The following is a 21624-nucleotide window of genomic DNA, read 5'->3' on the forward strand; positions in this document are numbered from 1 at the left end:
TTTTTCAAAAATTTCTTTTTTTTTTAACTAATTAATTTCTTTTTTTTTATAAACGAAAAAAAAATATTTTTTTTTACTTCAAAAATTCAAATTCTTTTTAGTTATTTTATTTTATTTAAGTATTTACTTCTTATAAAATAAAATAAATAAAAAGGTAAATCAGTCCAAGTTATATCCATAGATCCATCATGGACATAAGTGGAAATGAACAGTCCAGGAGGACTCTGGGGTCATATTCTAACCCCTCTACTGCTTCATATGGGAGTAGCATCTGCATACCCTCCATTGGAGTCAGTAGCTTTGAGTTGAATCCTCAGCTCATTATCATGGTGCAGCAAAGTTGCCAGTATTCCGGTCTTCCACAGGAAGAACCTACAGAGTTTCTAGCACAATTTTTACAAATTGCTGACACAGTACATGATAAGGAAATAGATCAGGATGTCTACAGACTATTACTGTTTCCATTTGCTGTAAAAGATCAAGCTAAGAGGTGGTTAAATAACCAACCTAAGGCCAGCATAAGAACATGGAAACAGCTGACAGAAAAATTCCTGAATCAATATTTCCCTCCAAAAAGGATGACACAGCTAAGGCTGGACATACAAGGCTTTAAACAAGGAGATAATGAATCTCTTTATGATGCCTGGGAGAGATACAGAGAGATGCTACAAAAATGCCCCTCTGAAATGTTTTCAGAGTGGGTTCAGTTAGACATCTTCTACTATGGGCTTGCAGAAGGAGCTCAGATGTCTTTAGATTACTCAGCTGGTGGATCTATCCATATGAGAAAGACAATTGAAGAAGCTCAAGAGCTCATTGATACAGTTGCCAGGAATCAGCATCTGTATCTAAGCAGCAACCCTTCCATGAATGAAGAGGTTAAAACAGTAACTGCTGAATTCAGTACTGTAAAACAAGCTGCTGAATTCAATCAGCAATTAGATTTTCTAACAAAACAACTAGCTGAATTCAAAGACAGGTTACAGGAGACAAGGATAGCTAATATACATATGGAAGAACAGTTTAAGCAAACAAAGTAGCAGCTATCAAAGCAAATAGCAGAAGAATGCCAAGCAGTTCAATTAAGAAGTGGGAAAACATTAAATACCCCACCTCAAGGCATCAAAAATTCAAGAAATGAGCAACCCACCAAAGATTCCCCTGAGGACAGTAAGAGCCCAGGGAAAAATAATTCTGGCACTAAAACGCCAGAAAATGGGTGGAAGGCTAGCGCTGAACGCCCAGACCATGCCCAAAACTGGCGTTCAGCGCCAGAAACAAGGCAGGATTGGCGTTCAACGCCAGAAATGGGCAAGAATCTGGCGTTGAACGCCCAAATGGGGCAGAATCCAGCGTTGAACGCCCAACAGGGGCACATTTCTGGCGTTCAGGTGCCAGGAACAGACAGTGAGCTGGCGTCTAACGTCACTCCAGCTTCTGACTCTGGCATTCAATTGCCAGTGAGGGATTAGACACACACAAGTGCTGACAACAACCCCTCTAAAAAGGCTTCTTTAACCACTAAGGTTGAGGAATATAAAGTCAAGATACCTTATCCTCAAAAACTCCGGAAAGAGGAGTGATGCCAAGGCATCTTAGGCTAGTTTCACTAGTATTTTTCTGTTAGTTTTAGTGGTTTTATGCATTTTCTTGAGCTTAAAGTAACCAAGAATGGTTAAAAGAATAACAAAGCAATGAACCATCCAAACAATATGATTTTGATGCAAATTCCATGAGTTTTAGTTATATATTTTGTTGCTTCCTTGCTTAGCCTCTTCTTCCCTGAAATCATCCAAACAAATGCATCAAAGTCTTGCAAAATTTCATGAGAAATCTTCCATTCATAGCATTCAAGTAATATAACTAAAACTCATGGAATTTGCATCAAAATCATATTGTTTGGATGGTTCATTGCTTTGTTATTCTTTTAACCATTCTTGGTTACTTTAAGCTCAAGAAAATGCATAAAACCACTAAAACTAACAGAAAAACACTAGTGAAACTAGCCTAAGATGCCTTGGCATCACAACACCAAACTTAATACTTGCTTGTCCCTAAGCAAGTCCTGAGTTATTTAAGAAGAAAGTATGAAACAGAAAGCAATTACATTGGCTATATTAGCAAGCATTTGAAGTTCCTCAGAAGGGTTTTATGCAGAAAGTTGCAGCATCACTTTTTCATTCTTATCAGGTAAGATTATCACTTTTTCATTGCATCCATCAAACACTGCTATGGCCTCTTGTTATTCTTATGTCCTTGGCACTTTTCTCTTCTTTGTTTTTCTTTTCTTTTTCTTAGAGCTTCTTTTGCTCCTTGTTTGCTTAGTGTCATGTGTTGCACAAGCCTTTGGCATTTTCTTTTTCTTATCAGTGCACTACACATATCCACTTTAGGCATTTTAGTTCACATTTCTTCTTGAGACATTGGTGCCCAGCACCTCTTTGTGTGACTAAATGTTTTGTATTTAGGTTGCTCTTGATAATGGACTTTTGGTTGATAATCCCGGGTTAGTTAACCCAAGTTACCAAGTGTTGAAACACTCCTCAGAACCTATTCATCCAAGCATATCCTTAATACATAAACACCACAGGCATTTGTCTCAGAAGTTCAAACTATTGGTACCTAGCTTATTTTCTCAATTTTTTTTGCTTTTTGGTTGCCCTTTTTCAGTGGCTTTTTCTTCTTCTTTTTCTTTCTTTTTCATGGCCAAAGACATTTATTCATCAAGATCCATAGACTGTTTTCAATTTCTACACAAAGAATGATAATTCTACACTCTAATTCCAGTGATCTGACTCAACAATCAAGCATGCATACCACCACTTAATTCTACTTGATTTGTCACTAATTTAGCCAAGTTACTTTTGTTCAAACTTTTCTTTTATTTTTGGAAACAGAACAAGCATGGCAAGCACTCGTTTAAGAAGGTGAAGTTATATCCAAACATCTAGGCATTCACTTTATTCAAAGCAATAAACAGACACTCATACTAAAAAAAAAACTCCACATAACACTTAAATGACTTATGATGAAAGAAAGCTCATAAAGACAATCCACCAATGATCATTTGATTATTAAGGAACGAGACCACCTCTTATTTATTGCTTGGTTCTTCTTAATTCTTGGGATCCTGCTTCTTCTTGCTTCCTGCCTCTTTTTGACCACTTGTGCTTCCCTTGTCTTTTCTTATGAGCTTTTTCCAGAATCCAGCCTTTTTCATCGTTTCTTCCACTCCTTTTTCAAGGATCATTGCCTTGTTTATTTCTCCTTCTTTCCTCCCTTTGAAATACTCATCAAAAGCTGGGAATGCTGGGTCCATCTTGTGTAGATGTTCCCCTATGTAGTTAAGCTTGATTTGCGAACTGATGTTGTAATCAGCTTGGACTGAGTATCTTGCATTCTGTAAAGTGGTGGCTTCCTTGATTGCCAAGACATTGGCATCTTGGTGTTGGCATATGTGGCTGAAGGATTCCTGTAAGTGTAAATTCTGTTCCCTTTGCAGATCGAAGAATCTTGATTCAAAGTTCCTTTGCATATCCATCATTTTTAGGTGAAAGTCCTCTTGTCTCTCCTGAGACCTCATGTATTGTTGAGACATTCCTTCCATGATTTCCTGCATTCTGCTCATATCCATGGGGTCTCTGGGAATTCGTTGTCTTCTTTCTGGACTTGCTTGCTCTTCTTGCTCTTCTTCTCTGTCTTCTCCTTCCTGTCTTTCTTGTTCTGCTTCTTGCTCGGCTTCCACTTGTTGCCCTTCTTCATTTCTTCTTCTTGTATGTCTTGGAGGAGTTGGGCCAAGAGTCATTCTGTACGCAGTTATGGCCAATCCAGGATATAGCCAATTAGGTCTTTCATCCTCAAGTGGTACTTGGGCATCGATGCATAGTCTAATGATAGTGCTAGGGAAGTGGAGCCAGGATTCAGGGTCACTTTTCTCACTAAACTCTTGTATCTGTTCAGCAATGAGTTTATGAACTTTGATCTCCCCTCCCACCATAATGCAATGTAGCAAGATGGCTCTTTTAGGGACTATTTCTGAAGAGTTTGCAGTGGGTAGGATGGATCTCCTAACTATTGCATACCACCCTTTAGCTTCAGGTGTTAGGTCTCCCCTTCTCAAGACTCTTGGAGCCCCTCTTGTTTTTCTCACCCATTCAGCTCTGATGGCACAAAGGTCTTCAGCAATAGTTGCATAGTCAGGTTCTCCTATCATCCTTTCTTCATAACTTGCTTGGCTGAAATGTATGTTTTTCAGGCCAAGGGTTTTCATGATTGCTTTGGGACTGAAGTCAACTTCCACCCCTCTCACATAGCTTTTGTATGTGGGTTTCTTGGTTGGATCCTCCCTTACTGCATTTGCATAAAACTCTTTCACCAGGTTGATGTTGATTTTAGTGATTGGCTTAGTCAGGAGCTCCCACTTCCTCTTTTTGATCTTTTCCCAAACACCTGGGAACTCATCCTTTTCAAGGTCAAAGGGAACCTCAGCTAGTACCGTTTTAGGTCTCATCCATTCGGCTTGAATCTCATGGAAAACTGATCTGTATCTCCATGCATCGAGTTCCCTGTTTTCCTCCATTGGCTGCTTGTCTTTTCTTCTTTTGTGGCTAGATGAAGCTGCCATTGGTTCTTTAGTTTTGGTAAGTGACAAGCTAAAGTTGACAAGGTGAAACAAGAAGTGTTGTTGGAAGTGTGGGGAAGTTGTTTTCGGCAAGAGATAGTTTATGCTATGATGAAGGAAATGTGCATGAAGGAGATTTGGTAGTGTTGAACTTGTTCCCCAAATGGTTCTTTATAGTGCCCGTAAGTGCAAAATGGACGGCTAGGGTGATTTGTGAAGGGTGGCTTGATGGTAAATATATGAATTAGGGAGAAGGACGAATTGCTTTTCATTTTCTTAGAAGTATTCTGGGTGCATTAGGTTGTACATGTAGCTATCTTTTCTTGCAGAACTTCCTTTTCCCATGTGTTAGTTTCAAAGACTTGTGAATTTTCTTTTTGACCAAGCACCGTACCTCCCTTTGTCTTTTTCCTCCATTTTTGTCTTTTCTTTTGTACCTGCACAAACAAACAAGTTTGCTATCATTTTTCGGTCCATGTGAATTATGAATAGTACTTGCACATGTAAATCAATGATTGTCTTTATGAGCTTATAGCCGTGACTTCTACATGCATGCACACTTCTACATGTAAATCAATAATAAGTGTGCTTAATTCTAATAAATCATAGTCACCTTGGCTCTTCCATTCTAAACAAATTTACTACCCTAAGTAATTGAAACCAAAGCATTAAAACATGCGAGTGGTATACTTGTCATGAATTTTGAAATCCAGAGGAACTTCGTGCTTTTCATGAACCGTGTTCAAAGAGGAACACCAAACTTAATCTTTGGTTGTGCACTAAAAATTGAATGCATTTTGAATAAAATTTGGGGTGCCTTCAGGCACACCAAACTTAGAGACAAATTGCATTTTACATGCAATGTTTAGTGCACTCTTTCAGCAGTTGTCCTAAGGATTCAAGTTCATGCATAAGAAACCATGCTTTATTAGATGCACAACAAAACAAAAAAAGTACGGATATCAAAACATGGGTTGCCTCCCATGAAGCTCTTCTTTAACGTCACTAGCTTGACGGTTGTCCCTTGTTAGGGTGGATTGTAGTGCTTGACATCTTCTCCTCTTACTATGAAAACGTCCCCACTTGATTCATTCATGACCTCTAAATGTTCCATAGAAAGAACTTTCCTGACTGTGAACACTTGAGGGAGCTGGGAAGGAATGGTTTTGAGGTCAGGTGGGATTTGCAGATAATGACTTGATATCACGTTATCTCCCGGAGAAAAACCTTCAGTGGGAATTTTCTTGTTTCTCCACCCTCTTGGCAATCTCCCTATCACTCTTCCCTTTCTCTTGAGGATTTCTTCATTGACCCTTATCTCAGGAGGATCCTTCTGATCTGTTTCCACTGATTCTTGTGGCTTTAACTCTTGCAACTCTTGTTTGCCTTCCAAGAACTGTTTTAGAGTTTCAGCTGCTGGATTACTTTCCTCCAAACACAGATGGCTACTATCATCCTTAGGCTTTTCAGGTTCTGGTTCAGGCTCAGATGCAGGTTTGAAAACTTTGAAAATGAGCTGTTCATCATGTATTCTCAGAATTAGCTCTCCTTGTTCTACATCTATGAGCGCTCTAGTAGTGGCTAGAAATGGTCTGCCCAGAATTATAGGGTGTAAGTAGCTTTCCTCCATGTCCACAATGACAAAGTCTGTGGGGAGGTAATAATCCCCCACTTTCACCAGCACATTTTCAACTACCCCTTCAGCTTGCTTCTGAGTTTTGTCAGCCAGTTGTATGATTACATCAGTGGATCTCACCTCATTCAGTTGTAGCCTCTTCATAAGAGTTAGAGGCATCACATTTATGCTAGCTCCTAGATCACAGAATCCTCTGTCAATTTTTGTTTCCCCTATGATGCAAGGGATATGAAAACTTCCTGGGTCCGTTTTCTTAGAGAGTGTGTCCTTCTTGATGAGAGCACTGCATTCTTTGTTCATTGTTACCGTTTGTCCTCCCTTCAAAACTCTTTTCTTGCTTAACAATTCCTTTAAATACTTGATGTGTGTAGGCATTTGATGGAGAATCTCAAGAAAGGGAATATTGACATGAAGAGAGTTAAATGTCTCTAAAAACCTTGAATAGGTTTTCTCTTTTTCACCTCCTCCTAACCTCTGAGGAAATGGTGCTTTTGGTTGGTATATTTCCATCATGCCTTTTTGCAGTTCCTTGGCTTGCTCAGTTCCACTTTCCTGCTTAACTTCTTCCACACCTTCCTTCAAGATTTCTGGCTCCTGCTCTGAGGGCCTGATTCCTTCTTCTTTTGAAACTTCCTTCAATATGGTAATGGCCTTGCATTCTTCCCATCTCACTCTCTTTTGTTCCCCTTTAGGATTCTTTTCTGTGTCACTAGGGAACACTGCAGTTGATTTGACGGCCTGTTGAGATAGCTCTCCTACTTGAGACTCCATCCTCTTGAGTTTTTCACCATGGTTTCTTAAGGTAGCTCTCACATCATCCCTGAAGCTTTTCAATTCGGTTATGTCTTGACTCATGGTTGCCATCATTCCTTCTATCCGGTTTAATTGATCTTGAAATTGTTGGTTCGGATTAAGTTGGGTAGGTTGATTATTTTGGCCATGATATGATGGTTGGGGGTAAGTGTTTTGTGTGGCTTGGTATGATCTTTGGTTGGAGTTTTGGTATGTGGAATTGTTATGTTGGTTGTGGTTGTAAGGTTTGTGGTTTTGTGGTTGGGTTTGTTGGTTTCCCCACCCAAAGTTTGGGTGGTTTCTCCAGCCTGGGTTGTAAGTGTTGGAATGTGGATCATATGATTGCCTTTGTTGGTTTCCCACATAATTGGCCTCTTCCCAATCACCTCCTTCAATGCTTACTTCCTCTTGATCTTGTGTGTGTATTGCAGCCACTTGCTTTGTTTCTAATTGCCTGGTAAGCTCGGCTAGTTGCTTGGCAAACACCTTGTTTTGGGCTAGAATTGTATCAACATGGTTCAGCTCCATGACTCCCTTAGTGTTGTGCCTCTCTGATGCATAGTAGTACTCATTCTCAGCCACTGTCTCAATCACTTCAATGGCTTCTTCCACAGTCTTTTTCCTGTTCAATGAACCTCCTGATGAATGGTCTACAGCCTTCCTTGATTCATAAGAGAGTCCATCATAGAAAATATGCAATTGCACCCAATCATGGAACATGTCTGGTGGGCATTTCCTTGTCAAGTCCTTGAATCTCTCCCATGCCTCGTAGAGAGTCTCACCATCTTGTTGTCTAAAAGTCTGAACCTCAGATCGAAGCCTATTGACCTTTTGTGGGGGGTAGAAACGTGCCAGAAACTTACTTTCCACCTCATCCCATGTTGTTAGACTCCCCCTTGGGAATGATTCCAGCCATTTTGCTGCCTTGTCCCTAAGTGAAAATGGGAACAAAAGCAGTTTATATGCATCTTCCTGGACTCCATTGGACTTCACAGTGTCACAAATTCTCAGGAATTTTGTGAGATGTTGGTTTGGGTCTTCATTAGCACTCCCACCAAATGAACAATGATTCTCCACAAGTGATATTAGCTGTGGCTTGAGCTCAAAATTGTTGGCCTGAATGGGTGGTTTCTGGATGCTACTACCACAATTCCCAGAGGTTGGGTTTATGTATGAACTAAGAACCCTCCTCTCAGGAATGGCATTGTTTCCATCAGCTCTCTCATGGTTGTGAACTTCTCTATCCATGTTGAGATCTAAAGCTTCCTCAAAATTGTCCTCAGATTCTCCTTCAGATTCCTCTTCTCCCACTACTCTCTTCCCTCTTGCTTGCCTTCTCAGTCTATGAAGGGTCCTCTCTGGTTCGGTATATGGAGGAGTTGATGTCTCTCCTCTCCTACCTGTCATACACGAACACAGCACAGGCACAAACAAGTGAAATACTCTTGGTTAATGGAAGAGTATGGTTAGAGCAATTGAGGAATTAATTCAAACAGTTAGTGAGTCAGTGAGTTAGTTGCTTGAATTTAAAGGCATAAAGAAAGAAAGCATGTAACCGAGCACAGAAATTAAAATTCAACAAGTAACTTGTACTGAATTAATCAAAACAAAAAAAATGCTCAATCTAGTTAACTTTCAATTTGAGAATTGTCAATCGAAAACCAATCCCTGGCAACGGCGCCATAAACTTGATGCACATAAACTAGTTATGCTACGATTTAGGAAATTGCACGATCGGCAAAATTCCTTCCGGAAAGTGCACCGGTTATCGTCAAGTAAAAACTCACAATAGAGTGAGGTCGAATCCCACAAGGATTGGTTGAGTGAACAATTCGGATTAGAAGTGTGTTCTAGTTGAGCGGAATCAAGATTTGAGATGAGAATTGCGGAATGTAAAATTGGCGGGAAAAGTAAATGACAAGAAAATTAAATGGCGGAATCTTAAATTGCATGAATTAAAGAGCAGAAACTAAATTGCTGAAATTAAAAGGGAATGGGGGTTGATTGCATGAATTGAGTTGCAGAATGTAAAGAGAAGATGGAAATTAGAATTGGGGGATTCATTGGGTTAGGGAGCTCTATTGTAATTCAATGAATCAATAATAGTTTATCTTCTTCTTCAATCTTTTCTCTTGAATTTTGTTAGAAAGCTTCTCGTTCTAATTCCATTGGGTAGTTGTCTTGGGAAAGAAACTACCCATAATTGGAATCCTTCGGAACCTTGGGAAAGGAATGGAGGATTCATGCTAGAGAAGCTTTCTCACAGTGAATTGGATTGGGGTTTGGATGGATATTGTGACATGTAATCCTACCAAATTGTGGTTCATGAAACTGTGTGGTATAATCAGTGATCGAGCATCATCTCTTCTTATGAACATTTAAACCAAGGGATTGGGAATTTGTTCATTTTTAGAGAGAATTGGTGAGCCAAGGGATTGGGATCCAATCATATAAGATTGCCAAGCAAAATTCAATGAACGCATTGCTTGAGGAAGAGATAAACATGTTTTGATTCGGAGATCTCAATATCTCCTATAACCCAATGAATCCCCCAATTCTAATTTCCATCTTCTCTTTACATTCTGCAACTCAATTCATGCAATCAACCCCCATTCCCTTTTAATTTCAGCAATTTAGTTTCTGCTCTTTAATTCATGCAATTTAAGATTCCGCCATTTAATTTTCTTGTCATTTACTTTTCCCGCCAATTTTACATTCCGCAATTCTCATCTCAAATCTTGATTCCGCTCAACTAGAACACACTTCTAATCCGAATTGTTCACTCAACCAATCCTTGTGGGATTCGACCTCACTCTATTGTGAGTTTTTACTTGACGATAACCGGTGCACTTGCCGGAAGGAATTTTGCCGATCGTGCAATTTCCTAAATCGTAGCATAACTAGTTTATGTGCATCAAGGAGCAGGATAAGCAATTTGCTCGCTTTGCAGATTATCTAAGGACTCTTGAAATAAAGATTCCATTTGCAGAGGCACTTGAGCAAATACCTTCTTATGCCAAGTTCATGAAAGAGATCTTGAGTCATAAAAAGGAGTGGAGAGAAACAGAAAGAGTTCTCCTCACTGAAGAATGCAGTGCAGTCATTCTGAAAAGCTTTCCTGAAAAGCTTAAAGACCCTGGGAGTTTTCTGATACCATGCATATTAGAAGGTAATTGCACCAAGACAGCTTTATGCGATCTTGGGGCAAGCATCAACCTAATACCTGCATCCACTATCAGGAAGCTTGGCTTAACTGAAGAAGTTAAACCAACCCGGATATGTCTCCAACTTGCTGATGGTTCCACTAAATACCCATCAGGCGTGATTGAGGACATGATTGTCAGAGTTGGACCATTTGCCTTTCCCACTGACTTTGTTGTGCTGGAAATGGAGGAGCACAAGAGTGCCACTCTCATTCTAGGAAGACCCTTCCTAGCAACTGGACGATCCCTCATTGACGTCCAACAGGGGGAAATAACCCTGAGAGTCAACGATGACGAGTTCAAGTTGAACGCTGTCAAAGCCATGCAGCATCCAGACACATCAACAGACTGCATGAAAGTTGACCTTATTGACTCTTTGGTAGAAGAGATCAACATGGCTGAGAGTCTCGAATCAGAGTTGGAAGACATCTTTAAAGATGTTCAGCCTGATTTGGAGGATTCAGGGGACATGAAAGAGCCTCTGAACTTTCTTCTGAAAGAGGAAAAACCTCCTAAACCAGAGCTCAAGCCACTGCCACCATCCTTGAAATATGCATTTCTAGGAGAAGGTGACACCTTTCCAGTGATCATAAGCTCTGCTTTAAATTCACAGGAAGAGGAAGCACTTATTCAAGTGCTAAGGACACACAAGACAGCTCTTGGGTGGTCCATAGGTGACCTTAAGGGCATAAGCCCAGCTAGATGCATGCACAGAATCCTACTGGAGGATAATGCCAAACCAGTGGTTCAACCACAGAGGCGGCTAAATCCAGCCATGAAGGAAGTGGTGCAGAAAGAGGTCACCAAATTACTAGAGGCTGGGATTATTTATCCCATTTCTGATAGCCCCTGGGTGAGCCCTGTTCAAGTCGTCCCAAAAAAGGGAGGCATGACAGTGATTCATAATGAAAAAAATGAACTGGTTCCTACAAGAACAGTTACAGGGTGGCGCATGTGTATTGACTACAGAAGGCTCAATACAGCCACCAGAAAGGATCATTTTGCTTTACCATTCATAGACCAGATGCTAGAGAGACTAGCAGGTCATGATTATTACTGCTTTTTGGATGGCTACTCAGGCTATAACCAGATTGCAGTAGATCTCCAGGATCAAGAAAAAACAGCATTCACATGTCCATCCGGAGTGTTTGCTTATAGAAGGATGCCCTTTGGGCTATGCAATGCACCTGCAACCTTCCAGAGATGCATGCTCTCTATTTTCTCTGATATGGTGGAAAAATTTCTGGAAGTCTTCATGGATGACTTCTTAGTATATGGAGACTCATTTAGCTCCTGTCTTGATCACCTGAAACTTGTTCTGAAAAGATGCCAAGAAACCAACCTAGTTTTAAACTGGGAAAAGTGTCACTTCATGGTGACTGAAGGAATTGTTCTTGGGCATAAAATCTCAAACAAGGGAATAGAGGTGGATCAAGCAAAAATAGAGGTAATTGAAAAATTACCACCACCTGCCAATGTTAAGGCAATCAGAAGCTTTCTGGGGCATGCAGGATTCTATAGGAGGTTTATAAAGGATTTTTCAAAAATCGCAAAACCTCTAAGCAATCTGCTAGCTGCTGACACGCCATTTGTGTTTGACACAGCATGCCTGCAGGCGTTTAAAACGCTGAAAGCTAAGTTGGTCACAGCACCAGTCATTTCTACCCCAGACTGGACATTGCCATTTGAGTTAATGTGTGATGCCAGTGATCATGCCATTGGTGCAGTATTGGGACAGAGGCATGACAAGCTTCTGCATGTCATTTATTATGCCAGTCGCATTCTAAATGATGCCCAGAAAAATTACACAACCACAGAAAAAGAACTACTTGCAGTGGTTTACGCCATTGACAAGTTCAGATCATACTTAGTAGGATCAAAAGTGATTGTGTATACTGACCATGCTGCTCTTAAATATCTACTCACAAAGCAGGATTCAAAACCCAGGCTCATCAGATGGGTATTGCTTCTGCAAGAGTTTGATATAGAAATAAGAGACAGAAAAGGGACAGAGAACCAAGTGGCTGATCATCTGTCCCGGATAGAGCCAGTGAAAGGGACGTCCCTCCCCTTTCTTGAGATCTCTGAGACGTTCCCTGATGAGCATCTATTTGCCATTCAGGAAGCACCATGGTTTGCCGATATTGCAAACTATAAAGCTGCAAGGTTCATACCCAAGGAGTACAATAGAATACAAAAGAAGAAATTAGTTACTGATGCAAAGTACTACTTGTGGGATGAACCCTATCTCTTTAAGAGATGTGCGGACGGAATTATCCGTAGGTGTGTCCCCAGAGAGGAAGCACAGAGAATCCTATGACATTGCCACGGATCTCAATATGGAGGCCATTTCGGAGGTGAACGAACAGCCACCAAGGTCCTCCAATGTGGCTTCTATTGGCCCACACTCTATAAAGATTCCCGAGAGTTTGTACGTAATTGTGACAGTTGCCAAAGAGCTGGTAACCTGCCTCATGGTTACGCCATGCCTCAACAAGGGATCTTGGAAATAGAGTTGTTTGATGTATGGGGAATTGACTTCATGGGACCTTTCCCACCTCATACTCAAACACTTATATTCTGGTGGCAGTTGACTATGTATCAAAATGGGTTGAGGCTATCGCCACACCCTCCAATGATACTAAAACAGTGCTGAAATTCCTCCAGAAACATATCTTTAGCAGGTTTGGTGTCCCTAGAGTGTTAATCAGCGATGGGGGCACTCACTTCTGTAATAAACAGCTTTACTCTGCCATGGTTCGGTATGGAATTCGCCACAAAGTAGCCACTCCATATCATCCACAAACCAACGAGCAAGCTGAAGTCTCTAACAGAGAATTAAAGAGAATCCTGGAATGGACAGTAAATACCCGTAGAAAGGATTGGGCAAGGAGCTTGGATGATGCTCTGTGGGCTTACAGAATAGCATTCAAGACCCCTATAGGGACCTCTCCATATCAACTCGTGTATGGTAAGGCATGCCACTTGCCCGTGGAACTGGAACATAAGGCCTACTGGGCAACCAGATTCCTAAACTTAGATGCCAAATTAGCAGGAGAAAAACGATTGCTCCAGCTAAATGAGCTAGAGGAATTTAGATTCACAGCTTTCGAAAATGCCAAGCTTTATAAAGAAAAATAAAAAAAATGGCATGACAGAAAGCTGTCATCTAGAATCTTTGAACCAGGACAAAAAGTCCTGTTGTTTAACTCTAGACTCAGGCTATTCCCCGGGAAACTGAAATCCCGGTGGAGGGGACCATACGTGATTACAAGTGTGTCACCATATGGTTATGTGGAGCTTCAAGATATTGATTCTGATAAGAAGTTCATTGTCAATGGACAGAGAATCAAGCATTATCTTGAAGGCAACACTGAGCAAGAATGCTCAAGGCTGAAGCTAGATTAAAAGCTCAGCAAGGTCCAGCTAAAGACAATAAAGAAGCGCTTGCTGGGAGGCAACTCAGCCGTGGGGCAACAATCCTCTAAGCATTTTGCCCTATTTCTATCTTTATTTTTTATATAGAGTTTATTGACAACAAGGTAAATAATCATTTACAGAAGACCTCGGCACACAAAACAGAGTAAAAGAGCTCAATGGCAAGAAAACGCCAGTAAAGGGGCATTTTGGGCGTTCAGCGCCCAAAATGGGCATCCACTGGGCGCTGAACGCCAGTAATGGCAGCATTTGGGCGTTCAACACCTGAAATGGCCACCCACTGGGCGTTGAATGCTAGGAATGGCAGCAACTGGGTGCTGAACGCCCAGGAGATCAGCATTTGGGCGCTGAACGCCCAAAACAGGCAGTGTTTGGGCGTTCAAACGCCAGGAGGACAGGGAGGAGCCAAATCCAGTAATCCCACACGTATTTCCATTCTAATTTATAATTTTATGATTCAATACATGATTTTATTTACATAAACATGTCAAGAACCCTGATTTCTAAAAATCCTACCCTCAAAATATCAAATGTATCTTAATTCATAAGCACACACCCTCTTTGCAAAATCAATCCAACTCTTTTCAAATCTTTTCCAAAAACAAATCTATCTTTTTCACCCTAAAATCTTTTCAATATCTTTTTCATATTATCTTTTTCAAAAACCCAGATTTATCTTTTTCAAAAATCTATCCTATCTTTTCAAAATCTAACTATATCTTCTATCTTATCTTTTTCACTCTAAAATCTTTTCAATATCTTTTTCATATTATCTTTTTCAAAAACCCAGATTTATCTTTTTCAAAAATCTATCCTATCTTTTCAAAATCAAACTATATCTTCTATCTTATCTTTTTCAACTCAATCTTTTTATCTTATCTCTTCCAATTTTTCGAAAATCCACCCCCCACCCCTTTAAATTGGGTTCGGCCTCCCCCCTCCTCCATCAACAAGTGCACCTCAATCTCCTTCTATCCCTCTCCTTTCTTTTCTTTTGCTTGAGGACAAGCAAACCTCTAAGTTTGGTGTGTTTATCCGAGATCACTACTAAGATTATGGCTCTCAAAGGGAAACAATACACTCCAAGAGGCAAGAAAGAGAGCGTTCCAAAACCACTTTGGAATCAAGGGAAGTTCTTATCTAAAGAACATTCAGACCATTATCTTAAGGTAATGGGTCTGAGATTAGTGATCCCGGAAGTTAGATTCGATCTGAAAGAAGACGAATATCCGGAGATCCAGGAGCAAATTCGAATCAGAAACTGGGAAGTCCTAGCTAATCCTGAAACGAAAGTAGGAAGGAACATGGTCCAAGAGTTCTATGCTAATATGTGGCAGACGGACAAGCAAAGACTATCTGGAACTGCTTGCTACGAATTTCGGACCATGGTCAGGGGAAAAATTATTCATACCACCCCTGATAAGATCAGAGAGATACTAAAGCTACCTCAGCTAAAGGATGATCCAGACTCCTTCAACAGGAGGATGATGAGAGCAGACATTGGCCTGGATAAGATTCTAGAGGACATCTGTATCCCTGGAGCCAGTGGACCACCAACACAAAGGGCGTCCCAAATCAACTCAAGAGGGAGGATCTCAAACCAGTTGCCAGAGGATGGCTGGACTTCATTGGGCGTTCTCTGTTGCCCACCAGCAACCGTTCTGAAGTCACAGTTAAAAGAGCAGTGATGATTCATTGCATCATGATGGGAAAGGAAGTGGAGGTTCATCAGCTGATATCAACAGAGCTCTATAAGATTGCTAACAAAAATTCAAGAGAGGCCAGGTTGGCTTATCCAAGCATGATTTCTCTGCTCTGCAAGGACGCTGGAGTCAAGATGGGAATAACTGAATATATCCTAATTGAAAAGTCAATCACCAAAGCATCAATGGAGAGACAACAAGCACAGGAGGAACATATCAAGAAGAGAGCACAGGAATTCCTCCCAGAGATTCCTCAAGTGGAATATTGGGAATATCTTGAGACGTCTGTCACCAAGATACAGGAAGCTATGGAGAAAATAATAAAACAACAGAAGGAACACAGTCAAATGCTGACCCATATGCTTAAAGAACAAGAGGAGCAGGGACGTGACTTAAGGGAACTGAAGCGCCAAAAATCTTCTGTGATACCAAGCCTCCCAAGGATCAGAGGAACCCCCATACCCCCAGAATAAAGGTTGTTAATTTCCAATTTCTGCCTTAACTCTGTGACAGTGTCCTTATAAAAGTACCTTAGAAGTCATATAGTAGTAATTAGTATCTATTTTGATTTTATCTCCAATTAAGCTATAGTTTATTTTTCTCATCATCATTAAACATGAATAAAATAGTAGATCTTTTGAATAAGAAGCAATAAAATTTCGAGTTTAAATAAAACAAATTCTAATTGGTTAAATGTGGTGGCAATGCTTTCTGTCTTCTGAATGAATGCTTGAACAGTGCATATGTCTTTTGAATTTGTTGTTTAAGACTGTTAAATATGTTGGCTCTTGAAAGAATAATGAACATGAGACATGTTATTGATAATCTGAAAAATCATAAAAATGATTCTTGAAGCAAGAAAAAGCAGCAAAGAACAAAGCTTGCAGAAAAAAAAAAAAAAGCAGAAAAAGCCAATAACCCTTAAAACCAAAAGGCAAGGGCAATTAAAAAGGATCCCAAGGCTTTGAGCATCAGTGGATAGGAGGGCCTAAAGGACTGAAATCCTGGTCTAAGCGGCTAAACCAAGCTATCCCTAACCATGTGCTTGTGGCGTGCAGGTGTCAAGTGAAAACTTGAGACTGAGCGGTTAAAGTCAAGGTCCAAAGCAAAAAGAAGAGTGTGCTTAAGAACTCTGGACACCTCTAATTGGGGACTTTAGCAAAGCTGAGTCACAATCTGAAAAGGTTCACCCAGTTATGTGTCTGTGGCATTTATGTATCCGGTAGTAATACTGGAAAACAAAGTGCTTAGGGCCACGGCCAAGACTCATAAAGAAGCTGTGTTCAAGAATCATCACACTGAACTAAGAGAATCAATAACACTATCTGAATTCTGAGTTCCTATAGATGCCAATCACTCTGAGCTTCAATGGATAAAGTGAGATGCCAAAACTGTTCAGAAGCAAAAAGCTACTAGTCCCGCTCATCTAATTAGAATCTGAGCTTCAATCAAAAACTCTGAGATATTATTGCTTCTCAACCTATTAGTCTTCTATTTTATTTGTCTAGTTGCTTGAGGACAAGCAACAGTTTAAGTTTGGTGTTGTGATGAGCGGATATTTTATACGCTTTTTGGGGATAATTTCATATAGTTTAGAGTATGTTTTAGTTAGGTTTTAGTCTATTTCTAGTAGTTTTTAGGAAAAATTCATATTTCTAGACTTTACTATGAGTTGTGTGTTTTTCTGTAATTTCAGGTATTTTTTTGGCTGAAATTGAAGGAGCTGAGCAAAAATCTGATTCAGGCTGAAAAAGGACTGCTAATGCTGTTGGATTCTGACTTCCCTGCACTCAAATTGGATTTTCTGGAGCTACAGAACTCAAAATGGCATGCTTCTAATTGCATTGGAAAGTAGACATCCAGGGCTTTCCAGCAATATATAATAGTCCATACTTTGCACAAGGATAGATGACGTAAACTGGCGTTCAACGCCAATCCTCTGCCCAATTCTGGCGTCCAGCGCCAGAAAAGGATCAAAAACTGGAGTTGAACGCCCAAACTGGCACAAAAACTGGCGTTCAACTCCACAAATGGCCTCTGCACGTGAATTGCTTAAAGTCTCAGCCCCAGCACACACCAAGTGGGCCCCAGCACACCAAGTGGGCCCCAGAAGTGGATCTCTGCATCATCCATCATAGTCCACTCATATTTTGTAACCCTAGGCTACTGGTTTAGTATTTAAACAACTTTTAGAGACTTATTTTGTATCTCATGACATTTCAGATCTAAACTTTGTATTCTCTGACGGCATGAGTCTCTAAACCCCATTGTTGGGGGTGAGGAGCTCTGCTGTGTCTCGATGAATTAATGCAAGTATTTCTGTTTTCCATTCAAACACGCTTGCTCCTATCTAAGATGTTCATTCGCGCTTAACTGTGATGGAGGTGATGATCCGTGACATTCATCACCTTCTTCAAACCATGAACGCGTGCCTGACAATCACCTCCGTTCTATATACGATTGAATGAGTATCTCTTAGATTCCTTAATCAGAATCTTCGTGGTATAAGCTAGAACTGATGGCAGCATTCATGAGAATCCGGAAAGTCTAAACCTTGTCTGTGGTATTCCGAGTAGGATTCAAGGATTGAATGACTGTGACGAGCTTCAAACTCCTGAAGGCTGGGCGTTAGTGACAGACGCAAAAGAATAGTAAATCCTATTCCAACCGGATCGAGAACCAACCGGTGATTAGCCGTGCTGTGACAGAGCACGTGAGCGTAGTTTTCACTGGAAGGATGGAAGGTAGCCATTGACAACGGTGATCCACCAACACACAGCTTGCCATAGGGGGACGTGCGTGCGTGAACAAGAAGACAGAGGAAAGCAGAGATTCAGAAGACAAAGCATCTCCAAAACTCCAACATATTCTCCATTACTGCACAACAAGTAACTTTTAATTTATGCTCTACTGGTTACTCACAATTCAATTGATAAACATAGTTGACTTCCTTACTAAGATTTACAAGATAACCATAGATTGCTTCAAACCAACAATCTCCGTAGGATTCGACCCTTACTCACGTAAGGTATTACTTGGACGACCCAGTGCACTTGCTGGTTAGTGGTACGAGTTGTGAAAAGTGTGATTCACAATTCGTGCACCATCTTCCCAATATTTATATGAACTACCAACTTACTTTTCTGCTAAAGACAAACACAACTAGCATTTCTGGCTCCAAAGATCAGAGAGTGAAGATTGGAATATCATAGAGCACAAATTCAGCTCAAAAAGTAAGTAACCTACCAAATCATAAAACTCATATATTTGGTTCTTTTGTTGGTAAAAGATGTTAAATAAATAAATAAGTGCCATCAACTGCAAACATCCTCTAATATTTGATGCATATTTTGCAGCTGTCTACTTTTTCAAGTTCTGAATTGTAATATACTCAAATGGGTCATTACTATGGTGCTCCCCTTGAGCATCAAAACATTGTCCCCCGCAAATAAAGCCAGCTTTATTATCAAAAAGGGTCAAAAGGGGAAAAATAAAAATAAAAAACAAAATCAGAAGCAACACAGTTTAGAAAAATTCATGCATTTGCAGTTTGCATAGACCATGAATTAATTAGATACCCTGTGCATTGCAATTCTAGATCTGAAATAAAAAAGTTAGCTTCAAAAATTTTCGTTGGTTATTACAGAAAAGTTTCCAACTTGCAAATAAATGCAGAATAATTTGTGAGATGTAAATCGAGTACCATACGAGCTAGATATTAAAAATTAAATGCAGAATCATTTAATTTTCATTTCATTATATATGCTAAAATAAAGTTGAGGCAAATGTTGAATGCAGATTATATAACACAATAATTAAGAGATGTATTAATCAGAAAAGATTTTATTTTATACATGCAAGGCATTGGCATTATTAAATGGAGGAAAATAAATTTGTCCTATTCAAGCAATTCAACTCTATTATTATATGAACGAATTAACTAACCCTTTCAGTAGCACCAACCCAATTTACAACAACACATATGATCCACGGCAATATATATAGTACCAGAGAACAAGATTCAGCACACTTTTCTGATAATACTTCACACATTGCATTTGATTTCACTAACATATAGGTTAGAGAAAATACAAAATCAGTTCTAAATAAGATAAGAAAAAATCATGACTGGTCCACACTCCACAGATCATGGTTTATGAACTAAATACACATATCACATAAAACACACTTCCCAAATACATTTAACAAAAAGAGAAAATATTGAAATAGAAGATAATCTGCAGAAGGCGCTGAAATTTACCAAAATTTTCAACAAGCAGAGCAGCAGAAATTTTGAATAAAAAATCATATAACTCCATACAACTATAAAACTGCAATAAAAAGTAACACAAATGCTTAAGATACACGAAGAGACGACAAACAAAATGCAAATATGGAGGAGAAGAGAAGAGAAATAGAAGCTTCACTAGGGTACCATGAATTGAAAAACATGCCTACGAAGATGAAGGTGTGACGGCGACTAACCTTGCTCACGGTGGTTCAACGATTTCGACGACGAAGTAGTGGTCTTGCAGGCGGCGATGGGCAGCGGAAACAGCTTCAGGGTTAGCTTCAAGGTCTGATTGACATGATATTAGAAGAACTCAACCCTGATTATTTAATTTGGTCAAAAGGGCAAATTAGGAATTAGATAATTAGAATGAGGGTATTTTGGACATAAATTGTTATTTAAATTTCTGTCTCCGTCTCTATCTCTGTGTCCCTACTTTTTGGAAGTACTGAAATACTGAAATTTTTAAAACAGAGACTGAAATTTTAGTACCAGTCTCTAGGCCAACAAACATGATACTGAGACGGAGTCCCCCAATCTCCGTCTCAGTACCTCAAAACAAACGCTACCTTTTTGTATTATTATAATTAGTTAAATGGAGAAATAATAACGATCACATCATAAATTTAATTAATAAAGTAAAATAATTTATCAATTTATATTAAATTATTAATCTTAGTTACACTTAAAAGTGAATAACACTTAAAAATAACTAAAAAAAATTCAAAAATCTTATGTGAAGATAACTATGAACATTAGGATAGTTAACAAGTAATTACGGAAGAATAAAAAATAATTGTAAATTCTAAAAGTTGAAATAGTAAAAAAAATGAGGAAGAAAAAGTTAGATATTTATTGGGTTATTCCTCTTGAATATGATAGAATTGAAAAAATGTAAAGACAAAATTAAACACAATTTGAATACTAAATTGATAGTTTTTGAAGAGAATCCTCGAATAAATAAACAAATAATATTAAAAACAATTAAATAAAAATTAAACAGATGAAATGCAAGTAAGTAATCAAAAATCACTTTTTAAAATTGAAGTTATTTATTCATAATTATGTTATGTCACCGAGAAGAAATAGATTATTACCCTCAAACATATGCTGAAGTATAGACATAATAATAAAATTGTCATTTCAATATGTAAAGAACCTAAAATAAAAATAATTTTACACATGAATAAAGAAGTAATATGATTTGTTATTTTAAATATAAAAAAATAACAAATTAAGTATTAACAGAAAAATATTAAAATAATTCTAGTAAAACAATCAAATGTTACAATATCTTGATTTATAACCTACATAAAACCAATCAACAATTATTTTTTTTAAAAATAAATATAAATATACCTGCACGGTTTCACTTTATAAATGTTGTGATTTGGTTGTATTTAACAAAAATATAAAAGTAGGTTACAGAGAAAAAATGCGAGGAGAAGAAAACTCTCAGTTGAAATATTAGACTTAGTTACTCATTTAAAAAATTTAAATTACATTTTTACAATTTTTAACTGTTATTTATGCAAAAAAAAAGACATTAAAAAAAATAAAACTTTGATTGAAATTACAACTTAATCCTTGATATTGATTTTTTGCTACAATTCCTTCTCTCCTTCTCCTCGCTACATTTTTATTTTCAAACATTAGTACCATAATCCTAGCTACTACAAAAATCAACTACATATAAGAATTTTAAAAATATAATAACAATACTTTAGCATAAATAAATAAATCAAGTTTAGTTAAAAATAAAGTAAACAAAAATTACAAAAATTAAGATTCTAAACTAAGATTTAAAACAAAACAAAAAAAATGACTAATTTGTGGTCAAATAATAGAATAAAAAATCATGTAAAATTGAATGTGACCTAACAAAATAAAAGATGTTATGAATAAAAGATGTTACCAATTAATATTGTATGGAACACTTT

At 38.7% G+C, this 21624-nt stretch overlaps 1 non-coding gene across 1 annotated transcript; it reads left to right on the forward strand.

Moving 5' to 3' along the window:
• The first annotated feature begins 7767 nt into the window (after positions 1-7767).
• Positions 7768-7871, forward strand: LOC148555435 (small nucleolar RNA R71). Its single transcript, XR_015886743.1, has one exon. It is a non-coding gene; the product is annotated as a small nucleolar RNA R71 (small nucleolar RNA).
• Positions 7872-21624: the final 13753 nt, after the last annotated feature.

The sequence above is a fragment of the Arachis ipaensis genome, chromosome B6 (genome assembly GCF_059453495.1).
Source record: "Arachis ipaensis isolate K30076 ecotype BB chromosome B6, ASM5945349v1, whole genome shotgun sequence".
Lineage (NCBI taxonomy): Eukaryota > Viridiplantae > Streptophyta > Magnoliopsida > Fabales > Fabaceae > Arachis > Arachis ipaensis.